Source organism: Sphaeramia orbicularis, chromosome 11 (genome assembly GCF_902148855.1).
Source record: "Sphaeramia orbicularis chromosome 11, fSphaOr1.1, whole genome shotgun sequence".
Classification (NCBI taxonomy): domain Eukaryota; kingdom Metazoa; phylum Chordata; class Actinopteri; order Kurtiformes; family Apogonidae; genus Sphaeramia; species Sphaeramia orbicularis.
Window position 1 is genome coordinate 44,086,797 of NC_043967.1, and position 20,401 is coordinate 44,107,197.

The window sequence follows — 20,401 nt, forward strand, 5'->3', positions numbered from 1 at the left end:
TGAGATATAAGAACTTATTTTTAGACAATAGGTCTTGAAAATCTTCCTTCAAGAATTCTTACGAAGATCATTTTCACTTGTTTCATTGGCAGATTTTTTTTATTTTTTTTTATTTGCTTAATTAAAGCAAAAAAAATCTTAATTCAAGCAAAAAAATCTGGCACTGGAAAAAGTGAATATTTTCTTGGTAAGATTTCTTGAAGATTTCTTGATTTCTTGCAGATATATATATATATATTTTTGCTTAATTCAAGCAAAAAAATCTTAATTCAAGCAAAAAAAAAAAAAAAAAAATCTTAATTCAAGCAAAAAAAAAAATCTGGCAATGGAAAAAGTGAATATTTTCTTGGTAAGATTTCTTGAAGATTTCTTGCAGATTTTTTTTTTTTTTTTTTTTTTTTTTCTTAATTCAAGCAAAAAATAAATCTGGCAATGGAACAAGTGAATATTTTCTTGGTAACATTTCTTGAAATAAGATTTTCAAGATCTTTTGTCTAAAAATAAGTTCTTAGGCCTATTGTTTGATTGGACATATAATTGAAGTGGGCGTGGTTAATGTGGAAACACTAAGGACTTCCACGGAGGTTTGCACTTGAGTTTCTCATGAACAAATGCATTTCTTGTTCTTGCCACTTCTAGAAAACAAACAAATTTCTCTGCTTTTGCAAAGTATGTACAGGCCTTTAAATATTTTTAGAGTCAGGTCAGTCAAACCTTCAATAACAACTACTGTCAAGCTGTCTCTCAGGAAAAAAATGAGTTGAATAAAATAAAGACAAACTCTGAAAGACCAACTCAGAAGACTAACAAGCTGTCAGACTGATGGATGAGACTGAAATGACTCCTGGAAAAAAAGATTAAATTTGTATTTTTAGAGAGAAGTTCAATCTTAGCCACTGTTTTGCAGACACTCCTAGTGGTCATCAATGGTATTACAACTTCAAGAGACTTCTACACTGGTTTCATTTTGGAGCAGAGGTTCTTTTGGGTTGGTGGCAGCTGCCTGAGGGTTTTTGACACACAAAAGCCCGTATGAATGAAAAAGCATGAATTGTCCTGCATGGTCTCCACTATGACTGTTATAATAAAGCCGTTCTTGATGAATATTTATGACTTCATCTTTCAGACCAGCAGGACAGGAGGCAGCGAACACAGATGTACGGTCAAATATGCACCCATAAGCATACACCCATGGACTAAAAAAGCCCTTTTCCACTGCTCTCAGCCTTTTTTTTGTCAGACACACACACACACACTCTCTCTCCGCTGACCTTGTCATTGTACAGGGTCAATAGCCTCCTTCCAGTCCATTAAGTGGGTATTGGCGAGGTTGCTGGTCTTTGTGAATAATGCAGGCTGTTGTGCAAACATACAAAAGCCTATGTCATTTACACACACACAACTCGCATAACAATGAAAATAAATAAATAAACAAATGCAGCTATACCCTCATCTGACCTTAACATCCAATATTACATTACACAGAAACCGGAGTAGGCGGAGCTTATTCCGTACATTAAATAAGCTTCTTTATTGAGAGCATGGGAGCCGTCTTGGCGGGAGTCGAGTTTACAACAAGCCGATAAAATGTTCCCAAAACAAACGGAACCGAGATAATCTCTGGTTCCTCCGGCTGCCAGGAACAATTAGACCTGGTAAAATGAAATGCTAATCTGATCCAGTTGCTCTTTTGGAAATGCAACATCAGCAGAAACAAACCAAGGTCGCTGGTGTTTTTCAGTACATTACAGTATCGTCGGACTCGGTTTGAGCCGTTAGTCTGTTGGGGGGAGGAAGGATAGGTGATGCACGGCTTGTGTGTGTATTGGCGTGTTTATTGAGAAAGTGACGGGGCAGCGTGGCAGTGAGCAGATATCTGGTAGGGACAAGGACAGACAAGCTCACAAAGCCAAACACTGATAAGATAGTTGATGAAAAACAGCCAGCCTTATTCAGATTCTGACAGGCTACTCCAAAATGAACTGCGCTACTCAGGAGTTTTTCTAATAACCTTTCAAAATGTGCACTGACTAAGCAATGAGCATTTTGTCTGACACACTATCAAGGAACAAAAACCTCCATCCTGCCACTCACTGCAGTCGACTTAGTGATGCCAGGATCCATTAGACTGCTTTGTAGAAACTAAAGAGATGAGAACTTGTGCTGAGGGAGGACTTCACACTGCTTTATCTTTACAGCTGAGTCTGCTGGGTCTGGTGATCATTTATTTTATGAAAGGCTGTCAGACTTTTAAATGCCAAATGTGCTGGACAGTTGCACATTTTGAGCAGGTAATGCGTTATGTCTGTGGTTCCCGACCTTTTTTGGATCGTGACCCCATTTTAGCATCACAAATTTCTGGTGACCCCAGACATTCAAAACAGAGACTTTTTTTTTTTTTTAATTTATTTGTTTTTGATCATGTAATACAGTGTTTTTCAGCCTTGGGGTCAGGACCCCATGTGGGGTTGCCTGGAATTCAAATGGGGTCGCCTGAAATTTCTAGTAATTGATAAAAAAAAACAAAAAACAAAAACAAAACGAACAACTTACTAATAAAAAATCTGTGGTGAGTTGACAGAAATCAATTCCAATCCATAAAAGACATGACAAACTGTGAAGCTGAAACTGAAGCACTGTGGTTCTGTTTTCTGTTTTCTTTTGTTATCTTTTTTTTGTTATCTTTTCTTTTGTTATCTTTCAAATGTTTGTTGTGGTCAGTTTCAGATGCTGCAGCTCTGTCATAATTCATAGTTTGAGTTCTTGTTTGTTCAGTATTAATTGTCAGCCTTGTAAATCCAAGCTGGACTGACTGTACATATCCTGACCAAGGAAAATCAAATTCTCACTTTGTGCAGTAATCTACACCTGGCTTTTCTGCCTCCGTTCATAATAATATACATTATATAGACTAAATGTCATCTAAAATCAACGTTTATTTGCAACATATAGCAAACTATTACATGATCAAAAACAAATTAATTTTAGCAAAAAAAAAAAAAAAAAAAAAAAAGTCTGTTTTGAATGTCTGGGGTTGCCAGAAATATATGACATTAAAATGGGGTCACGGGCCAAAAAAGGTTGGGAACCACTGATGTAATAGTTTGCTATAATATGTTGCAAATAAATGTTAATTTTAGATGACATTTAGGCTATATAGTGTAAATTTTTATTAGTAAGTTTTAATTTTTTTTTTTTTTTTAATTTTTTTTATCAAGTACTAGAAACTTCAGGCGACCCCATTTGAATTCCAGGTGACCCTACATGGGCTCCTGACTCCAAGGTTGAAAAACACTGCATTAACTGCTCCCAATCCCCTTTTTAAGTTGGTTGGCACAGTCTGTTCTTTCTCAAACTGATAAAATCTTATGGCACAATTACCTTAAACCAGTGTACACATCTGAATGAAGGGGTTAAATCAGTGGTTCCCAACCTTTTTTGGCTTGTGACCCCATTTTAACATCACAAATTTCTGGCGATCCCAAACATTTAAAACTGAGACTTTTTTTTTTTTGTTGCTAAAATCAATTTGTTTTTGATGATGCAATAGTTGGCTATAATATGTTGCAAATAAATGTTAATTTTAGATGACATTTAGGCTATATAATGTACATTTTTATTAGTAAGTTTTAATTTTTTTGATTTTTTTTTTTTTTATCAATTCAGTGCTTCAGTTTCAGCCTCAGAGTTTGTCATGTCTTTTATGTCTCTCTCAACTTACCATATATTTTTTATTAGTAAGTTTTTTTTGTCCTTTTTTAATCAATTACTAAAAATTTCAGGCGACCCCATTTGAATTCCAGGCGACCCCACATGGGGTCCCGACCCCAAGGTTGAAAAACACTGCATTACGTGCTAATGCAAACACACAGAGTATAAACATGACCGGCCTGAACATTTTGTGGGGCCAAGCTGAATTTGATTTGGGGCCAATACTATACAAGGATATGGATTTTTTTATTTTTGCAACATCACTATTCTCTGTCACTGCTATCAAGAGAAATGATGCATAACATTAGCCTTACCAAGTATTTCTGGCTTGTCTCTTCGTGTCCTGTTTACACATAGCTGCCATGTTAGCGTCAAACTGCAGTTAACATCTATAACGTGACAGCTGCTCTGATACGAGGTGGACATTGATTGATGCCCTGTCCACACTAACACGCACATTTTTCTAAACTGAGCTTTTCCTCTCTGTCCAAAACTATTAACACGACCTTAACCCGTAAAGACCCAAATATCGACCATCCAACAAAATCGTCTATGGTTGTAAACTGTCCAATACCTATTGATCCACTAATTCTATTAATACATGTAATTAATTGGTGTAAAATATAGTTTGTCATCTTTTCATGGTCATCAGATATGACCCATTTGGACGTTCAGAGGCTTCGTAGTGACCATGGAAACACAGTCATCTTCTACAACATTAATTCACTAGTAAAACCCATGTTTTTTGACAAATGACAGTGGATGGAGATGGTTGTTTTATATTCAGTTAATGATATATTTTGATGAAAGTCACTTTTTCTTCAGTTTTCTCTGGTTTTTTACATAATAACCCTCAACTTTATTCTGAGCTTTAATGAACATCTACATGATCAGTGAATTAAATGTGGGAAATACATGACTTAGACTGCAAAAATGCAAAAGACAGAGGATAATATTAGAATAAATGGTGATAAATCACTTGAAAGGTTCAATATTGTGAAAGATTCATTTTGGAACTTTCATAAAAGTAGCACTTCGTCTTTACACTGCAAAAAATCTAAATCTTACCAAGTATATTTTTTTCATTTCCAGTCAGAATATCTCATTACATTTAAAATAAGACATAATCACCTACAGAGTAACTTTTCAGTGAGATATAAGAGCTTATTTTTAGTCAATAGATCTTGAAAATCTTATCTCAAGAAATTTTACCGGGATAATTTTCACTTGTTCCATTGGCAGATTTTTTTTTTTTTTTTTTTTTTGCTTAATTCAAGCAAAAAAAAAAAAAAATCTTGAATTAAGCAAAAAAAAATAAATAAAATAAAATAAATTGCAAATGGAACAAGTGAAAATTATCTTGGTAAGATTCCTTGAAATAAGATTTTCCTGATCTATTGTCAAAAAATAAGTTCTTATATCTCACTGAAAAGTTACTCTTTAGGTGATTATGTCTTATTTTAAGTGTAATGAGATATTTTGACTAGAAATGAGAAAAATACACTTTGTAAGATTTTGATTTTTGCAGTGTATGGCTCACATTACAACTACCACAAAATGTTATAAACGCTCAGACAAGCCATTAGTTCTGATGGACAATAAACTGCAGACATCATGTACCCATTACCGAAGCTTCAGTTTGTTATAAAATTGAGCATCAAAAAGTAAAATTACCAAAAGTGCTGGTTTGGGTTAATTTTTTATTTTTTTTTTATAAGATGCAGATTTCCCCACCACACCAGTACATATGCCTGTCTCCCAAATGTTTCCATGCTGACCTCCATCTACTGCAGGTAAAACACTGACTTCTACATTTATATAACCTGTATGTGATGTTTCATGTGCATTTATATCACAAAAACCAACCATATGTATCCATGTATTTGGGTATGTCTTCATTTTCATGTACATGAATAGATGCAACATACTGAGTTTTAAAAAAATCTTCACTCTGGAAAGGTTTAAAAAAAAAAAAAAAAAAACCTCAGTCCTTGTGACCCAAAACACTGTTTATGTGTGAATGAGAAATGAGGAGAAAATATCCATTTGAAAAATATCCTCATTAGTGTGGATAGGGCATAAACCAGTCCTAGTTTTTCAGCTTGTTCATATAATCTTACATTTGCATACACACTGAACATAATGAGAGCAGCTGTGACTGATCATTTTGAAGGAATTACTTCTTGTTTTAGACCTAACTGTAGTACAGATATCAATGTTAAAGATATTACACTGCATTGGAAACATTTTAAATGCTAAATAATGCAGGATATTTCCACTTCATTCACTGGTAGAGCCATGAAAATGTGAAAATGTGTAAATATTATCATGCATCATCAAGCAAAAGCTGGTTTGGGATGGTACACAAACTGTTATCTGTTTTGCTGGCAGATATTGTGGGTCTGTACATTCTCAGTTACAATTTGTGACTTAAAGATACTTGTTTAGGGTGAGAATGTTCAATGTGTAGGATAATATGAAAGACAGGGTGAGGTTTAGGCATAAAATAACTGGGTTTTTATGCCTAAAATGAATCCATAAAGAAAGAAAACAGCAGTATCTTGTTGCTAAATCCATAAACTAAGGACTTACACCAGTGTTTTTCAACCTTGGTGTCGAGACCCCACATGGGGTCACCTGAAATTCAAATGGGGTTGCCTGAAATTTCTAGTAATTGATAAAAATGAAAACTTACTAATAAAAATGTACATTATATAGCCTAAATGTTGCCTAAAATTAACATTTATTTGGAACATATTATAGCAAACTATTACATGATCAAAAACCAATTAATTTTGGCCAAAAAAAAAAAAAGTCTCTGTTTTGAATGTCTGGGGTCACCTGAAATTTCTAAGAATTTATTAAAAAAAAAAAAAAAAATCAAAAATTTAAAGTTACTAATAAAAATGTACATTATGTAGCCTAAATGTTGCCTAAAATTAACATTTATTTGCAACATATTATAGCAAACTATTACATGATCAAAAACAAATTAATTTTGGCCAAAAAAAAGTCTCTGTTTTGAATGTTTGGGGTCACCTGAAATTTCTAATAATTTATTAAAAAAATAAATAAATAAATAAAAATGTAAACTTACTAATAAAAATTTACATTATATAGTGTAAATGTTGTCTAAAGTTAACATGTATTTGCAAATATTATAGCAAACTATTACACGATCAAAAACATTAATTTTAGCCAAATAAAATGTCTCCGTTTTGAATGTCTGGGGTTGCCTGAAATTTCTAATAATTTATTTTAAAAAATGTTAAAATCAAAACTTACTAATAAAAATTGACATTACATTGTCTAAATGTTGTCTAAGATTAAAGTTTTTTTGCAACATAGTATAGCAAACTATTACATGATCAAAAACAAATTAATTTTAGCCAAAAAAAAGTTTCTGTTTTGAATGTCTGGGGTCGCCTGAAATTTGTGATGTTAAAATGGGGTCATGAGCCAAAAAAGGTTGGGAACCACTGACTTCTATAGGACTGCGTTACAACAGGTGAACTCAGTGTGTTGAATGAAAACTGACTCCAAAGGGTCATGACCAGTGTTTCAGTGTGTGGTGACTCAGGAGTGAGAATGGGTTCTGTGGGTTTAGACTAAAAATAAAAACTACTTTCAGTTAAAACTGCTCTGACTTAATGGCAAAGCTTAACCCTTTAACTCCTGACGTGTCTGTGGTGAACATTCAGAATGTAGGATTTATTTAAAATATTCCTAAAAATTTAACCATTTGCTCAATAGTGGAATGGAGGGGCAAAGCACAGAGCAGCAGTGAGTGAGACGGTTTGGACTTTTTTTTTTTTAAACCATTTTCCTTTTCCTTTTTTGTTTTTACTGTTTACGGTGTTGTTGTGATTTTCCTTTTTTTTTTTTTTTTTAAACTGTGTTTTTACCAAGTTTTGGGGGCAGCCGTGACCTAGATCGCTGAAGAGAGTTGGTTTGTGACTGAAAGGTTGCCGGCTCCCTGGACTGGTGGACAGTAGTTGGCTGATGTGCCCTTGAGGAAGGCACCTAACCCCCCCATTTGCTCCCCAGGTGCCTGACATGGCGAGCCTCCTGCTCCTAGCATGCAGTGTGTGTGATGCATGATGGTCTAGTGATGGATTAAAGGTAGAAGACACATTTCAGTGTGTGGTGCATGTTTACATGTGTGAACCCCGACTGACAAAATAAAGATTCTATTCTATTCTATTCTATTCTATTCTATTCTATTCTATTCTATTCTATTCTATTCTATTCTATTCTATTCTATTCCATTCTATCGTATTGTGTTGTATTGTATTGTATTGTGTTGTATTGTGTTGTATTGTGTTGTATTCTTCTCTATTGTATTGTGTTGTGTTGTATTGTATTGTATTGTGTTGTATTGTATTGTATTGTGTTGTATTGTGTTGTATTCTTCTCTATTGTATTGTATTGTGTTGTGTTGTATTGTATTGTGTTGTATTGTATTGTATTGTATTGTGTTGTGTTGTGTTGTATTCTACTCTATTGTATTGTATTGTATTATTTTGTATTATTTTGTATTGTGTTGTATCGTATTGTGTTGTATTGTATTGTATTCTACTCTATTGTATTGTATTGTATTGTATTGTACTGTGTTGTATTGTATTGTATTGTATCATATTGTGTTGTATTGTATTCTACTCTATTGTATTGTATTGCATTGTGTTGTGTTGTCTTGTGTTGTGTTCTACTCTATTGTATTGTATTGTATTGATTTGTATTGTATTGTATTGTACTGTATTCGATTCTAAGTTTTGACCGTGTAACTGCTTTTTGGTGTTCAACCAGGTGCCAAAAAGCAGCTGGACTGGTTTAGAAAAGAGCCCCAAAACAAAAACTACTGGGCCAAAATTCCAATAGTTGTTGTTGTTCAGTTTGTACCAGTTCACAGTTCATGTTCAACATCCTAAATGTCTTATTGATGTACATTCTGAGTGCCTTATTCAGTAAAAAATCTGCAAAACAATTCCGGTCTTTGTCTTTTTCTGTTATTCCACCCTGTTTTGACCCTGAAGCACACAGTGAAGCAAAACCAATGAAGAAAACGAACACAAACACATACTCACAGCAGCTTTTATGAACCTGAAACAGACCCAAATTTACAGCAGCAAGTTTACCTGGAATAATGTCTCAGGGGTTAAAGAGTTAAATAATGGATATAATTTTTTTGGTTTTTGATTATGACAGTAATCGCATCTTGCTGCAAACAGGGCTGCTGTTGTTCGTCTGTTCCTGAAAAGCTGACATTTTGCTGAAATCAGACATTGTGGTATCTGTTCTTGGCTGTAATAGCGCTGTGCTGGAGCTGACTGCTGGTGGAAGATGATGAGAGGCTGCTTCAGGCAAACTCAGCTGCCATAAATCTGACTGGGCTGAAGCAGCACTAGAATAGAATAACGTCAGTGGAGCTGTAGAGAAAACACACATCAGATCACAACTCGGAGGAAGACGTACTTTCATGTCTTCCAGTCCAGAGGGAGGGGGGAGGATGTTCCTGCTCCTCTGCTGTGTCAGTGCACTGTTCTTGCAGCAGGTTGCTATTTTTGATGAACGATGGTGACGGTGGAGGTGATGATGCAGGATTTAAAGATGACGTATTATGCTCATTAGAAGGTGGATATTTGTCTTCTGAGACTCTACACTGCAGCACAGGTGTTAAACATACGGCCCGTGGACCAAAACCGGGTCAAAGGGTCCAATCCAGTCTGTGAGATGAATTTGTGAAATGCAAAAATTACACCTAAGATAATAACAATCAGTGGTTTTAAAATCTTTTTAGTTTAAGTTCCACTTAGGCTACACACCAAACTATATTACAAAAGCAAAGTGGCTTCTGTGTGCGTGCATGTGTGGGTGTGTTCAGGGATTTACACAAAATCTGTAAAGACCTGACTGCTGCACTTTGTCAGACTTACTGTATGTATTTTTGGTCAAGGAACAGACTAGCGAAAATGGGAAGTTGATAGGACCAATATTTTGGGAGATATTAGTAATTTTAGAATACAAAAGCCTTACAATTAAGTTGCTATACCCAGAATGCTTTGGCGGTGACTGCTGGACAAATGCACTACAGCATGCACAAATACACAACATAGGCCAGTGACGGTACACGTACCGAACTGAACCGTTTTGGTACACACCTGTTCGGTTCGGTACACAGCTGTACCGAAACGGCACAGTATGATGAGAAAAAGAAAAAGGAATGAAAGACGTCGTTCGATGCGGAACTTTAAATCTGCGCAAGTTTCACACGGACATATTGAAGGACACACACATGGACCCGAAATATGAAATAGCAGCTGTTATAAGGTTAAAAAAAAAAAGCAAATATGATGTGAACCTGGAAGGAAGAAACTGAAGACCCTCTACCATCAGTCCAGTCCAGTTTGGATCATTTCAGGTTCAGGTGAAAGACAACAACGAGAAAAGAGACGTTACTAAGACGGACGTTGTTTGGTCCCTGGGAACTACGGTAGTTCTAAAACACTTACACTAGCTCTGTCTGTCTGTCTGTCTATCACATACGCTGTATAATAGAGGAATAAATAGAACGTTAAAAGTATGTAAAGTTTCACTTTTGTTTCACGACAGCGTTCGTTACGTTAGTCATAGACTGCACCCCAGGTATATAACTGCGCACCCCCCACCCCCCGGCTCCAACAAAAAAAAAATAAAAAAAATCCCCTGTGCACACAGGCACACACAAATACACACAGTGTCCTAAACAGTTTGTTCTCTGTCCTACAACAAATAATTTGGTTCATCATGTTGTCAAAGTTTCTCTTCAGTTTGTTTCAACAGAGTACCAGTTTACCCTCTTGTTAATGTTACACTTCATGTGGAATTTTTTGTTATTTTTATGCAGAATGTGAACTAACAGAACTGTGATTAGATTTTTCTTGTTTGTTCAAAACTACTTGTCAGGGAAAAGTGCAATACTAATGTTTAAAATACATTTAGTAATATTAATAATTAATTTTATTTTCCATTTGATTTGTAGCAGCAGAATTATATCATTCCTGTTTTTCTATATTCTATTGTCTCCAAAAATTGGGGGAAAAATGTTAAAAAAAATTCATAAAAGCATTAATAGACATTTTGAGGGGTTTTCTTTCTTCCCGTACCGAACCGAAAAAAACAAACAAACCGTGGCTTTGAAAACCGAAAACATACCGAACCGAAAATTTTGTGTACCGTTACAGGACTAACACAACAGCATAAAAACTACCACATCTAGAAGCAGTGGATCCCCACGGGTCAACGCACTAGTATGATCTAAAGTGGATCCGACAGTAAAATCCCATTATAACCTGTAAATAAGCACGCCCCAAATTTTTCTCTTGTTCTTGCTGAAATATTTTAATTTAGATAGTTGAATTCTTAAGTTTAATCTCATATTAGTCATTATTAGTTAGGATTCCACTGTGTCACTAGATTTCTTTGTTTCACTGTCCAGTGGTAAAGTTCTTAGGATAGGTCACATTTTGGTCATCATACTAAACTGACAGATTTATGATCACAGGACTTAGGTTCTACCTTAGGCACACTTTTAAATACACATGCCCACAGACCAAGGTTATGATAGTTTTGGATTTTTCATTATAGTTTAGTTTTATTTAGTTTTGACTTTTTTTCTCTAATTCGGTTAGTTTTAATTAGTTTTTACAGCAGGTTTGCTAGTTTTAATTAGTTTTCATTACTTTCTAAATGCTTAGTTTTAGTTTAGTTTTAGTTTCTTTATATCTTTTCTCTTCTTCACTGTCAAATTCAAATAAATCCCAGACAGGACTCTGCTGCTTTCTCCCAACTTTAGTCTCCATGTTTCCAGGTAGAGTGGGAATGAAAAGACGACTAAACGACAAGTGACAGGAAGTGATGGACTATTAAATATCATATGGTGCCAGCAGCTAAAATTGCTTGAGGGAAATAAATCGATTTTATATCAATCTGACATTGACAAAGACGAAAACAAAGGGAATTTTATCCAGAATTTTTATACGTTTTAGTTAGTTTTGTAAACACACAATACAGTTTGAATTAGTAATTGTTTTTTTCTTTTAATTATAGTTTTTATTTATTTCAGTTAACGAAAATGTTTTCACAATTCTAGTTTTCGTCATTTCGTTAGTTTTCGTTAATGATAATAACCTTGCCACAGACGATCATAAACAACAAGAGATAAGAGGTAAACACACTGTCAATATGGGGTTTTACATAGAGTTGAGGTATCACATCTGCTTGTCTTTAGAGTCAGATGACACCAGTCCATTTTCTGTGACCCAGCCCACCTAGCACAAGGGGGTCAGCCTATAGCTTGGAGATCAGTTTACAAGGATTATAAAAGTGATGTGCATTGGAATGTCTGGATCCATTTCCCTGTTTGGGGTGTGGATCCTCAGATGAGTTATATTTTGTTTGTGGTCAGATTAAGTCAATAATAAATTCATCAAAATGAGACCTAAAAGAATCTGAACTTATTCTTGGAGCTTCCAACAAAAGAACATTGTTGTTTAGGCGTCCCCCTGTTTTTTTTTTCCAGCTCAGAGGCTCCTCAAAGAGAATTTCACAAATTTTGCTCTTAGATTTTCAACTTTCAACTTCAATTTCCAACTTTATTTATGCTTAGGAAAGGAAATTCAGTGTGCAGCAGGGGTCATAAACACATGCGCACATACACAGAAACACATAGAAACAGCACCACCAGATGCCACCACAATAAAATTACACAATACAGGACGACACACACTGGAGCCACTGCCTTCCCAACACAAGTGAAAAAGGTCCAACAGGGCAGGACACAAATGATGTAGATGTTGCATCTGATTCAAAGTAAGACTGCGAACAATTGCAGCAACCCAGCCAGCATGTCCATGTGGGCCCCGGAAGGGTTACAATTGGGTTGCACATAAGGGTCCCATGTGGGTTTGTCCGCAGTTTCCATGGTGGTCCCACGTGTGTTTGCCCATATCAGAATCGGAATCAAAATCAGAATTAGAATCAGAATCTCCTTATCGTTATTGTACCAAGTACCATGAAACTGAGGTAGAGCTCTCAGGTTCAGTGCAAGAATTTACAGACAGACAACAAATATCAGTAAAACAAGAAAAAATATCAGTAAAACAACACATAACAGTAAAAGGCACAGTTATTTACATTAAAAAATAAAAAGTATTGCAAAATAAGATATTTGTAAAACACAGAATTTAAGTAGTGCAAATAACGTGAGAAGTAGTGCAAATGACATGAAAGATAAATATCATGGGATAAATGGTGTGAAGAATAAATAATATGAGATATTCAGATCTCTGATTCTGATTCTGATATGGGCAAACACATGTGGGGCCACCATGGAAACTGCGGACAAACCCACATGGGACCCTTATGTGCAGCCCAGTTATAACCCTTCTTGGGCCCACCTGGACATGCTGGCTGGGAAAAAAGATTAAAATGTTTTGTTACTGCAGAAAGCACTAGCTGCTGTTATTCACAGCCTACGAATGTTTTGATATTGTTATTAAAAAAATCGCCTAACATCAGATAGAAAGGTAGGAAAAAACACAAAAACTGAGAAAATGTGTCCCCCCAGTTAGACTGCAATGAAGTGATCAGAAAGGTGCCCTCTGTCAACAACACAGGAGGCATTAAAAGTCTTACTCTGTGTTTTAAAATATTAAATTATATTAAACTTAAAGGCAGCAACAAGGGAAAAACTAAACTAAGCTTTACTCCATTTTTGAAACAACTGAAAACTTTATAATGTGATAAATGGGAGGATCCATGGCTGCAAGTTATTGAACAAAACAGATTTTCAGAAGAAGCATAAAGCAGAAAACATTAATGTGAAAAACTGAAGCATCATACATTAATTGCTGAACTCATTCTAAGTTAAAAAAAAATCCGTTCTGTGTTTAAAAATGAACACGACCTATTTTCTTTGCATTATTCAAGGTCTGAAAATGCGATATTCTTCGTATTCATGTCAAACACAAGAAACGATTCCTTTAAAATTTCCTCACAGATCTGTCATTCTCTGGTAAATATTTGATTCTTTACCTTTTTACTGTCTGACATACTGGTGGATTAAGCCTTTATTTAACTTTACTTGTAGTTTGGAGCCGCTGCCGTATTCAAAATGTCAGTCGGTTTCGGTTGCTGCATAAGAATTAATGATGAGTCAGTGCTGGATTTTCTACAAAGTAAAAAAAGAAGCGGAAGCATAACATTCAGAGCAGATTGGAGACTAAGCTTTTGCCTCACATGGATTTATCTGACACATTTTCACCTTTTATCTTAAGATTTTATTGGGTGTATCTGGCATCAGAGGATATGCAACAGAAATGAGATCAGATTTTTCTACCAGTGTTAAAACTAGAAAAACTGAACAAGTAAATGAGACAAAAAAGGAAGTTAGTGTTTTATTTATTGCGGAAATGATCAGCAGAAGCTCTAGGATCAGGAGGGGTGATATTAGAGTAAGGTATTGATGACAATTAGATATGAGTCTGGGGGCTGTTCTTAACCCTTTATCCAGCAAGTGACTATTTTTGGTAACTTCTGCGTAAAAGACAGTGACAGCAACAGTTACGGTGAGTCAGCAATCTCAGGTCCAATGTGGTCTCCAGGGTCTGTAAGGTCCACCTCTGCATGAACAGTGAGTGTACCTGCTTTGTTTGGTACCATGCAGTAATGGTACTAATGTAAGGAATGATGTTCAAAGGGATCATGTGGATGTGGACAGGGGTCTGGATCAGCACTGATGTGGGTTTAATGTTCTAAAAGTCATGTTCCTTTCACCTCACATGTGTTTTTCTTGTATGTTTTGTATATACTTGGATTTTTTTTCTCTTTTTGTCACTTATGGATAAGGAACCAAATATGGTAACTTCATCAACCTTGATTTTCTACATAATAATAAAAAATATTGAAAAATTTCTCAAAAGTAATAAAGTCTTATGTCCTCCAATAATGCACTAAATTTGATGTTTTGAATTTCAGAGTATTTCTATGAGTGAACTATTAAGGGTTAATTCATAGAAGCGAAATAAGGATATCATAATATCCAAGCAAATACACTGCAAAAAATGATTTATAAGACAGAGAAAAAAGCCTTATTTCTTCAAATTTTTGTCTTTGTGTTTTTATCTAAATAAGCTTGCCAAGATTTTTTTTTTATATAAGAAAACTACTCTTTTTTTTTTTTTTTTAATCTAACTTTTTCTTAATAAGATTTTCCAGCTAATATCAAGCCAGACTTTACTAGTAACAAGATATGGCAATATTTCGCAAATTATCTTAGCAAAGGATCAAGATAGTTTTCCTTAGTTTAAGACTGAAACCACTTGCACAACTTTTCAATTTAAGAATCTTAAGAAATAATAGTAATTAACTTTTTTTAAAACGATTTATTGTCTACAGGCTTAAAACATGACAAAAATGAATTAATTAATGAATGTGAATCAAATGAATCGATTATGCCACAGATAGTAAAAAGAATTCCATCACTACTGAATATGAGCTTTATGATCTTATTTTGAGTTAAAATTAGCCTAGTTGTAAGAATGTTAGTGGCAAGAATGTCATGCTAATTTAGAGAATTTATACCAAGAAAAAAATATTTACCCCATTGGCAGATTTTTTGGCTTGAAATACATGATTTTAACCTCATTTAAGGGATTATTTTTCTTATTTCAAGGCATTTTTTTTACAGTGTAGATTATGACAGGACAGCAATGAAGTCAATGAAAAGGGTTTAGATTTATGCTAATGATGTTCTATGAGTAATTCCCATCCCTGCAATTCATATACGTACTAAATTGCAAGTTAATAACAACAGCCATAAAGTCAAACAGGTCTGACCTCTCATAATGAAATGCGGCTGACCCCAGTTTGACTCTCAGCACAAGCTTTTAGCAAACCACTGACTCCCTGTTGAGCAGGGATTTTTTTCCTTACGCTCTTCTATTGATCTCTGCTTTGTGGCTGACAAGCATCTATCCCTGCTCCGTGTCCTATAGAGAATCATCGAGGCATGTCTTCGATTGTTCCGCGCAATCACTGCCCTTTCTTAATAGGCTTCAATGCTCCTCAGACGGGCCCTCATTAATGTGTCCTTTTCATCCTGGTGAGTCGGCTTCACAAACACGTTGATGAAAAATACACCCTATGTTCAACAGGAAATGTTTTTCATTATACGACTTTAGAGCTGTATATATAAAATATCTGCTTATTCATATAATGATACTGACAGTTTAGATTTATGATTCAGTTTTCATACTATATGTTTATCTTTATGTTTCGTAATTCTGACTCTGAACACATCGTGATAAAGGGAATATCAGTACCACATATAAAGGAGTTATATGTGGTACTGATATAATAAATTCTCAACTGTAGGGGGAAGTTATGTAACAGAACACACTTTAGAACAAAACCACCAATGAATAAACACTATGTATCCATAGACTGTTTCACTCACTGAATAAAGTGTAAAGTTCATAGTTTACACACATCTGTATTATGGTATTACGGCTTATAGGCACTTATTTTAACAGTCGGTCAAAAAAACACTTGTCCTATAATCTTCACGTGCTGTAGCAGCTAATAGTTTACGTTATAGCTCTGTTAGCTTAGCTCACCTCTGTTTATAGATAGAAAACAATAGCTGCACTAAGGATCTGTGTGGAATCATCCAAAGTCAGAACTGTCACAGTTTAGTCTGAACCCTCAACAAATGAAGTTGCCGTTTATTATTATTCATTATCCTAATAATAAAAAATAATAAGGCAACTTAACACAGATAATAATATCCCATAACAAATTTAGAACTTCATAAGCCTCGGAATCAAACTCACCAGTGTAGAAGAAACTCTTCCATTTCAGTATCAAACTCAACAGTGGTTCTAAATTTGATCACTTTGTCACTTTCTTTGACTCTAAAAGTTGTTTCTTTATGGTCCTCATCCCATCTGATCATTACCTCCGCCAAGGAGGTTATGTTTTTGCCAGGGTTTGTTTGTTTGTCTGTCTGTTTGTCTGTCCGTTAGTGTGCAACATAACTCAAAAAGTTATGGACAGATTTGGATGAAATTTTCAGGGTTTGTTGGAAATGGGATAAGGAAGAAATGATTAAATCTTGGTGGTGATCGGGGGTGGGGGGGCCCACGGGGGGGGGGGGGGGGGGGGGGGGGGCGCAGACCAGAAAATTTCATCAAAATCTGTCCATAACTTTTTGAATTATGTTGCACACTAACGGACAGACAAACAGACAGACAAACAAACCCTGGCAAAAACATAACCTCCTTGGCATGGGGGGGCCCACGGGGGGAGCCACTGATCAGCCTTGGCGGAGGTCTGCGCTCTCCGAGTGCTTCTAGTTACCTCCGCCAAGGAGGTTATGTTTTCTGATGCTTTGGTCAAAGGTAATGTGATGTTAGTTTTTCTCACCATTGGAGACCGACAGAACGACTCACTACTCCCTCTAGTGGTCACATAAATCCATTGGTCTGTTGGTGTAAATATATTCATATATAATTTAGAATATAGTCATTTTTTATGTTTGAAAGTAGAAATACTGCTGGAAAAACATCATTAGATTTTTCATAACTCCTAAAATTACAGCTAAATATGTGTCCAGAGTTCAGCCTTGTTGGAGAGAATGTGGGGATGTCAGTGTAAATCATGTCCATGTCTTTTGGTTATGTCCTAAACTTGCATCATTTTGGGATCATGTATATTCAACAATTGTTAAGATACTGGGTTATACAATGGATTCCATACACAGCTCCACTACTTCCTGAACTTCAGGTGGGTCCTTTATTTCCTGTCTTTCATTATTGGACACACTGATTAATCCAGGTGTGTCTGCTACTTCTAGCTGTGACTACTGATTAATTAGGCACAGCTGCATTAATCAGTGTGTCCAATGATGAAAGACAGAAAATAAAGGACCCACCTGAAGTTCAGAAAGTAGCGGGGCTGTGCAGAGAGCCCATTCCTAAAACAGTGTTTTTCCACCTTGGGGTCGGGACCCCACATGGGGTCACCTGAAATTTCTAGTAATTAAAAAAATAAAAATAAACAAGTTACTAAGAAAAATTTATGATGAATTCACAGAGACAATCTCAATCCATAAAAGACATGACACTGTGAAGCTGAAACAGCAGCACTGTGGTTCTGTTTATCTTTCAAATGTTCATTGTGGTCGGTTTCAGATGCTGCAGCTCTTTCATAATTCATAGTTTGAGTTCTTGTTTGTTCAGTATTAATTGTCAGTCTTGTTAATCCAAGCTGGACTGACTGTACATATCCTGACCAAGGAAAATCAAATTCTGATTTTGTGCACAAATCTACACCTGGCTTTTCTGCCTCCTTCCATAATAATATACATTATATAGACTAAATGTCATCTAAAATTTGTTTATTTGCAACATAATAAAGCAAACTATTACATGATCAAAAACAAATTCATTTTAGCCAAAAAAAAAGTCTCGGTTTTGAATGTCTGGGGTTGCCAGAAATTTGTGATGTTAAAATGGGGTCACGAGCCAAAAAACATTGGGAACCACTGATCTAAAACATGTTTGGTGATGTGTTTTGGATGTATTTTTGGTAATAATATAATTAAAAATGATAGATATTTGTTTAATATACTATTAGCAGCCTGTACAAAGGCTATTACAAAAAAATGGTGCAGATTAGAACCACCTACAACTAACGACTGGCTACAAATTGTGATAGGAATATTTGAGATGGAGATTCTGACTAGCGCTGCAGAATATTGGAAAAAACTGATATTATGATTTTTTTAACCCTGCGATATGAAAAACTACTCAGGAGGATATAACAGCTGCATGGTGCCGACGTAAATGGTCAAACAAATTTGTTGTTTCCTCTCGTTGTGTCGACAAGTGGAAGACGCTGTTGACATAGAACACGTGTTTCAGTATCGTCCTTCTTGTAGCTGAAATAATTCCAGATAACTGATGTTGCTTTTCTTTTTGGCACCAAGTCTTAGTTTTTGGTGATATCCTCCTGTTTGTTGCTCCTTTTTTGATGTTGTTACCAGCGATTCACTCCATGTGCAGGGGCGTGGTCTGCTTCGGCAAACTGATTAAGAATGATTGTAATTGGTGGATGGCTGTGCACAGTGTGTGTCAGGTACCCAAGATGAAATTAGATGAGAACATGTTGAGTTCATTTACCTCCTACATTGCAGCACCAGCGATGGGACACGTATTTTGTGATGACAATACTCAAATGATATATTGTGCAGCTCTAATTCTGACCCATAGATTGAAGACTCCAGAAGAGCAGTGTTATGATAAATGGGAGAAACAGACCATTTTTATTTCAATGGCACATTTATGGAGCCAATTTAGAGCCATAAGTTTTGTACATGAAAAAATAAAATTTGAAACTGAAAATTTAAGATTTGATCTTGACTTTTGAAAAATACAACAATGTATTCAAATTAAAAATAAGTGTATGAAAAGTTTTTTTCAGGTTAAATATAATTTTGATTCCCTTTGGTAATTCTTTTGAATAAATTATTTATTTTCATTTTTCACTTTCATATATTTGAGGTTTGTTTTTTTTTTAAGTTGCATGTTTTATCTTTTCAGATTCAGATCTTATTTTTTACAGTTTCAAATCTTATTTTTTCACTTTCAGATTTTTTTTTCGTTTTCAAATTTTTTCATTTACTAAACTTATGGCCCCAAATTAGCTCCATACACATTACTAAAACTAATTCTTAGTCACAAAGGTCTTTTATGGTTAATGTATCCCAAATGTCCTTTATTTTTGTATTGTACAGAATCCAAAACAACAACAAAAAATAAAGTAATGAAAGTAGAAATACTATATATAGCCCCTTTAAAAATGAAGGTCTAAGGATTGGTCCACAGTTGTTCCAGACCTTTTGATCCTACTTAAAGCTCTTCTTCACCAGATGAGCTTCGGTACTTGACCCAGGTGTTGTTCAGATCCTAATTTTTGGTGAGAGTCTCTGAGTTGTCCTAAAAAGCTGAGCTATTGAGCTGCATTAACGTTCACTCTGTAATTCTATTAAAATACTGCGGATAAACCAAATCAAAAGGCCCATATTTGTCATCAGCAGACGCATATTTTCCTATTGAGAGACGTTCCACAGATATGATATGGAAAAAATGACCCTTTTTTATCTGCATCCCTCATGCTCATTATTCACAGTGTGGGGTTTTAATCTGGATGCCACTTGAGTCACAAACACAGCTGTGGAAAAAAAAAAAAAAAGAGACCTGTGGTTTTAATTTGTGTGTGTTCAAATAAAATGAACTATACTTTATAAACTGTGTAAAATGCATTAAAATATGGTCAAAATAACAAAAATGCAGATTTTTCAGACCTGAAATAATCATGTTCATGTTTAAACAACACAATACTCTGCACAATACTTCAGTTATTTCATTGACACTATTTCATCCCTTTCATGTCCAGCAGAAACTGTGTTCATATCCCAAAATGTGTTGATTTTTGTGAGATTATGATCAACTGAAATATTAGGTGTTCCTTTATGGGTTGAAAATTCCCCTCATACCAAAGCCACATTAAGCTTTTACATCTTTATAAAAATGCATAAAGCAAACACTTAATGCAACAGGAACTGAAATCATGGGTAAAATGCAAGAATGTG